Source organism: Condylura cristata, unplaced genomic scaffold (genome assembly GCF_000260355.1).
Source record: "Condylura cristata isolate star-nosed mole 26May11 unplaced genomic scaffold, ConCri1.0 scaffold00001, whole genome shotgun sequence".
Classification (NCBI taxonomy): Eukaryota; Metazoa; Chordata; class Mammalia; order Eulipotyphla; family Talpidae; genus Condylura; species Condylura cristata.
In genome coordinates this window covers 33,351,771-33,357,505 of record NW_004567102.1, presented here as the reverse complement: position 1 = coordinate 33,357,505, position 5,735 = coordinate 33,351,771, and positions in this window count along the sequence as shown.

Sequence of the window (5,735 nt, the reverse complement as noted above, 5' to 3'; positions counted from 1 at the left end):
TCTCTTAGGAATAAAATATTTAAAAATGGCCCTCCCTGGTGGTGCAGCAGCACAGCTGAGAAGCTAAATCTACTTCCCCAAGAGTTCATCCAGCCTGCCCCTGATGTGATCCACATGGCGCCGCAGACCTCCTGACTGGCCCGCTGCTCCCTTCAGCAGTGTACTTCATCGATCCGCCTGTTCTGCTCCCAGCCTTGTGTCTGGGAGCAGACACACCGCCCCTGCACCTCTGGCCTGTACCCCAGCTCTGTATGCATAAATAAATAAATTAAATAAATAAATAAAATATTTAAAAATGAACTATACTTTTATTTTAATATTATTTTTAAATGTGAATAAAACCTCTTTAGTAAAGTTTGTTTCATTTATTTTTCAATATTCTACATTAAAAAAAAATAATGGTACATATGTAAACAATGTGGTGATTCTTTTGGTTTTTTCTTCCAATCAAATTGCTGCTATCCCTAGCTCTTTCCTATAGATAAGATCTGGAACCACACTGACCAGAAAAGCTGGAAAATCTGGGTTTTGGTTATTTCATATATATCAGAGGCTAAATTGGAGCACTTGGAATCTATACAGCCCTATGGATTCATCTCTCATCACATAAGTAACACTGTTAAGATCCCTGTATATGTATAATACTTCCCTTCACACAAACAGCAACTTAGCTGCTGGACTTTTGGACTTTTGTATTACCCCTGCTAATTTTTCATGCAGTCTTATTTTTTTTCACTTCTTTCTTCCTTGTTTTCCTTACTATCATGTTTCTTTGCTACTTAAGGTTAGCTTAATTGATTCTTATATGGCTTTCCCCTCATTTCACTTCCCCATTATTTATTTCTGCTTCATAGTTACAACCTCTCCAGATGTAGTCACCAAACTATACACATTATAGTGTATATATGTATGTGTATATGTATATATAAAAATATATACATGTTATATATATTTATGTATATACATATACTAGATATACATATATATGCATGTATATGTATATATATATATATATATATATCAATGAATTAGGGATGCAAAGGGATAAGTCCCCAGTTGCTGGAGTTTCTAGTGTGAATTTGGTATCTTGAATAATATCCAAGGTGCTTATACTTTTATAATCTTTGTTTAACTGTCCTTAAACACCTAACAAAAGTGATAGAAGGCACACAAGTAGTTGAATAAGACTGTTCTATAGTTTTTGTCATGTATGTTTCCATGTTAATAAATTTGTGAATGAAATGAGTCATAAACTAAAATAACATAGCACTTGGAATTTAAATAAGAATTCATCTATGCATATGAATCCTAAATTTCTGAAACCTCAATTATCTATGACTATAACATAAGGTTCAGTCACTTATTATCTCTAAATTAAAGAGTTGTCTGGGAAGCTACATGCAAAAAAATGAAACTAGATCACTGTCTCACTCCAGTCACAAAAATCAACTCGAAGTGGGTTAAAGACCTAGACATAAGAACAGAAACCATAAAATATCTGGAAGCAAAGATGGGTCAAACACTACATGACATACACTTCAGTGACATCTTTAAAGATAGAGCATCCAATGTCACAATAGTGAAAGCAAGGATAAATAGATGGGGCTACATGAAGGTAAAGAGCTTCTGTACAGCAAGAGAAACATTACAAAAACAAACAGACAGCCCACTAATTGGGAAAACATTTTCTCATACAAAAGTAGTGATAAAGAACTGATCACAAAAATATATGGAGAACTGGTGAAACTCAACAAAAATAAAGTAAACAACCCCACTCCATCAAAAAATGGGCAGAAGAGCTTAAAGACACTTCTCCAAAGAGGAAATGCAGATGGCCAACAAGCATATGAAAAAATGTTCAACATCACTCGTAAGAAGGGAGATGCCAATTAAAACCACAATGAGATACCACCTCACCCCAGTGAGAATGGCACATCTTCAAACAACTAGCAACAACAAATGTTGGTGAGGATGTGGAGAAAAAGGACCTCTCCTGCACTGCTGCAAACTAGTACAACCACTACGGAAAACTGTTTGGAGGTTCCTCAAACTGCTTAACATGGAGCTTCCCTACGACCCAGCAATCCCACTCCTAGGTATCTACCCAAAAGACACAAAAACAGTGATTGAAAAAGATACCTGCACCCCCATGTTTACTGCTGCTTTATTTACAATTGGAAAAACATGGAAGCAGCCCAAATGCCCAAAAGTAGATGACTGGATAAAAAAGATGTGGTACATATATACAATGGAATATTACTTAGCAACCAAAAAAAAGAAACACATGTCTTTTGCAGCAACTTGGATGCAGCTAGAAAAGATCATGCTTAGTGAGATAAGCCAGAAAGAGAAAGAAAAATACCGGATGGTTTCACTCATAGCAGGAGTATAATGGACCAGGCGAGAAAATAATAATAATGAACAGGCATATACTAGAGACATTTTATGGGGGTGGACTGGGGAATGGGATCAAAAACGGGGGGGTGGGGAGGGAAGTGCACAGGACTATGGTGATGGCACATGGATGACTCGGTGATGGGAAACCCACAGGGATTACAATTGAGATAAAAAAATGTACAAAATGATGTAAAAATAAACTGTTATATTCTAAAAATTAATTAATTAATTAATTAAAGAGTTGTCACTGGTCTACTTTCTAGAAATTGATGTTTTTGTAAATGTGCTCAGTCTAGTTTTTGAGATTCTCAATGAAATGCCATTATTAGAATATTTACATTTCAGCATGTGTGAAGCAATGCTTTAAAGTATAACAACTTTTAAAAAACTACAATTCTTATGCTGTAAAACTATTTAAAAATTAAACCTTAATTGGTAGGTAGGGTGAAATAGAAATAGCTTTATAGTATGGGTGTGTGCATGGAATGTTTCTCTAGCCCTTGCATGAATTACAGGTTCTGTGCTTGTCTTTGCTTAACATCAACAAAATTCTTACTGCATGAGTCATTACAGATACCTGTCAAGTTTAAGGAACCAGCTTCATAAGACCATCACAAAACCACAGGGGAAAGGAAGAATTACTAAAAAAAATAAGTGGGCAAGTAGCATTATATAGATCCCAGTCATTTCAGAAAAAAACTAAATAAACCACTACAAAGAAGACCACAAGTGATATAAGTACACAGACAAAAGAAATATAACAATATATTTCAGTATATCAGCTTTTAAAAACTAATTTTAATATGTGAGAAGTTAGCAGTATATCTTTCAATAGAAAATTCATTTTGCTAAAAAAGCTTGGAGAATTGTAGCAAATGCCAGATCTCTGGCAGTGTACCACTAATGATAGACAATATTATGAAGTGTAGACTGGCCTCCTATGAATCATAAGAGAAAGAGATTCTACTCCTACCTTTCACTTTTCCACCCTGTTGAATGGCTAATGTGCAAACTGGTCTCTCAAAGAACAGAGATAATTTAATAAACGAGGTGAGACAAATTGAATTAGACATTAGTATCATGGCCAAACTTCCCCCTAGTAAGTTTACCTTCTTGGGCAAACTGTCTGTTTACTAATGAAATAGATACTACTGTGTAAACATGCAAAATTTGGGAGGTTTATGTAGAAGTGGAGAAAACTGTTTACAAGATTTCCCTGAATCTATCTCCATTTAAGAAACTATGAGATAACAGTGGACTATTATTCAACACTGAAAAGAAGTGAGTTATCTTCCTAAAAAGTCATGAGGTATCTTAAGTTAGTGGGTGAAAATTTGAATTTTTTAAATGAATACTCTTGCTATGGCATTTCTCATTGGTATTAAGTTGTTTACCTTTGATGTTTTATCTCTGAAATTCACATACATTTTACAATTGATAGCATATCACACTTTTTAATGCTACTTAAATTGTTCTGTAATTTAGACTCAGATTAGATGAAATGTGGTATAATATATTTTAAAAAACATTTTTTTTAAAAAGATTTATTTATTTACTCATACAGAACTGGGGTACAGGCCAGAGATGCGGTGGGTGAAAGGATTCACCAGAGACAGAACAGGGAGCAAAACAGACAGATCAACGAAGTACACTGCTGAGGGGAGCAGCGGGCGGGTCAGGAGAGGTCTGCCACGCCATGTGGTCACCTCTGGGGCAGGCGGGAATCGAACTCATGCCGAAGTGGCTTAAGCTTCTTAGTTCAGTGCTTTAACCCGCTGTGCCACCAGGGAGGGCCCTAAAAAACATTTTGACAATGATTGACAATGAAAAAAATTCCACCTATTTACTTTATAGAATTCAGTGGGTTTGGGGATAAGCAGACACTAGTGAAGCCATCAAACTAAAGACATATCCATTACCTCCCAAAATTTTCTCCAACTTCCTTTATTATTTGTGTGTATACATGTATGTGTGTTTAACATAAGATTTACTTTCAGCAATTTTTACAATATAATCAAGAATCAACTATAGGTACTATGCTGTGTAAAAGATTGTTGTAAGTTATTTGTCTTGCATACCTAAGAATTTGTTTACTTTGTCCAGTACCTCTTTGTTTCCCCTGCACCAGCCCTGGGCCACCACCATTATACAATATTATCTGTATATGAGTAGGTCTATGTTAGATTCTACATATGCGTGAGATCATTCTATATTTTTATTTCTTTGTCTGGCTACTTCACTTAGTATAATTTTCTCCAGGTCTATATATGTAGTTGCAAATGGCAGGATATAATTTTTTAAGGTTGAGAATATTCCATGGTATGTATATACCACATTTTCTTTATCCGCTTATTTATTGAAAGTCATTTAGGTTGGTTCCATGCTTTGATTATTGTGAGTAATGCTGAAACAAACATGCAATCCAAGTATTTTTTTTTTTTTTGAGATTTTGATTTTAATTCCTTTGGAGAAATACCCAGAAGTTGGATTGCTAGATAGTATGGTAGTCTATTTTAAATTTTTGTAAGAATCTCTATTATTTTTTGTACTGGGTGTACCTATTTATATTCCTATCAACAATGTATGAGGATTTCCTTTTCATCACATCCTCACCAGCACTTGCTATGTATGTATATATGTACGTATGCATCCATGTATATATGTATGTATACATATATATGTATGCATGCATGTATTCATTTATGTAATAAACCATCCTAACTGGAGTGAGTGCCACGTTATTTGCATTTCCCTGATCATGAATTAAGTGGAGTTCTTAGCTGTTAGCCATTTATACATCTTCTTTGAAAAACTCTATTCAGTTTCTTTGTCCATTTTTAAAATCAGGTTACTATTAATTTTGTTCTTTAGTTGTTTAAATTCCTCATGTATTTTGTGTATTAACTCCTTATTAGATGCACGGTGTGCATTCCCCCCCCCCCCATTTTGTAAGGTTGCCTCTTCATTTTGTTGATTGTGTCCTTTGTTGTACAGAGTTTTTTAATTTAATATAATCCCATGTGTTTATTTTTGTTTTTGTTGCCTATGCTTTGGCATCATATGTATAAAAAAAAATCATTGCCAAGAACTATCTCAAGTAGGTTTTCCCCTGCATTTTCTTCTAAGTGTTTTATAGTTTCAGGTCTTACATTTAAACCTTTAATCCTATTTGAATTAATTTTTGTGTGTGGTGAAGATAAGGGTACATGTGGATATCCATTTTCCTCTATGTAATTTATAAATAGAATATTCTTTCCCCATTATGTGTTCTGGGCACTTTTGTCAAAGATTTACATAATTATATATATATATGGGTTTATAGCTGGGTTGTTTATTCT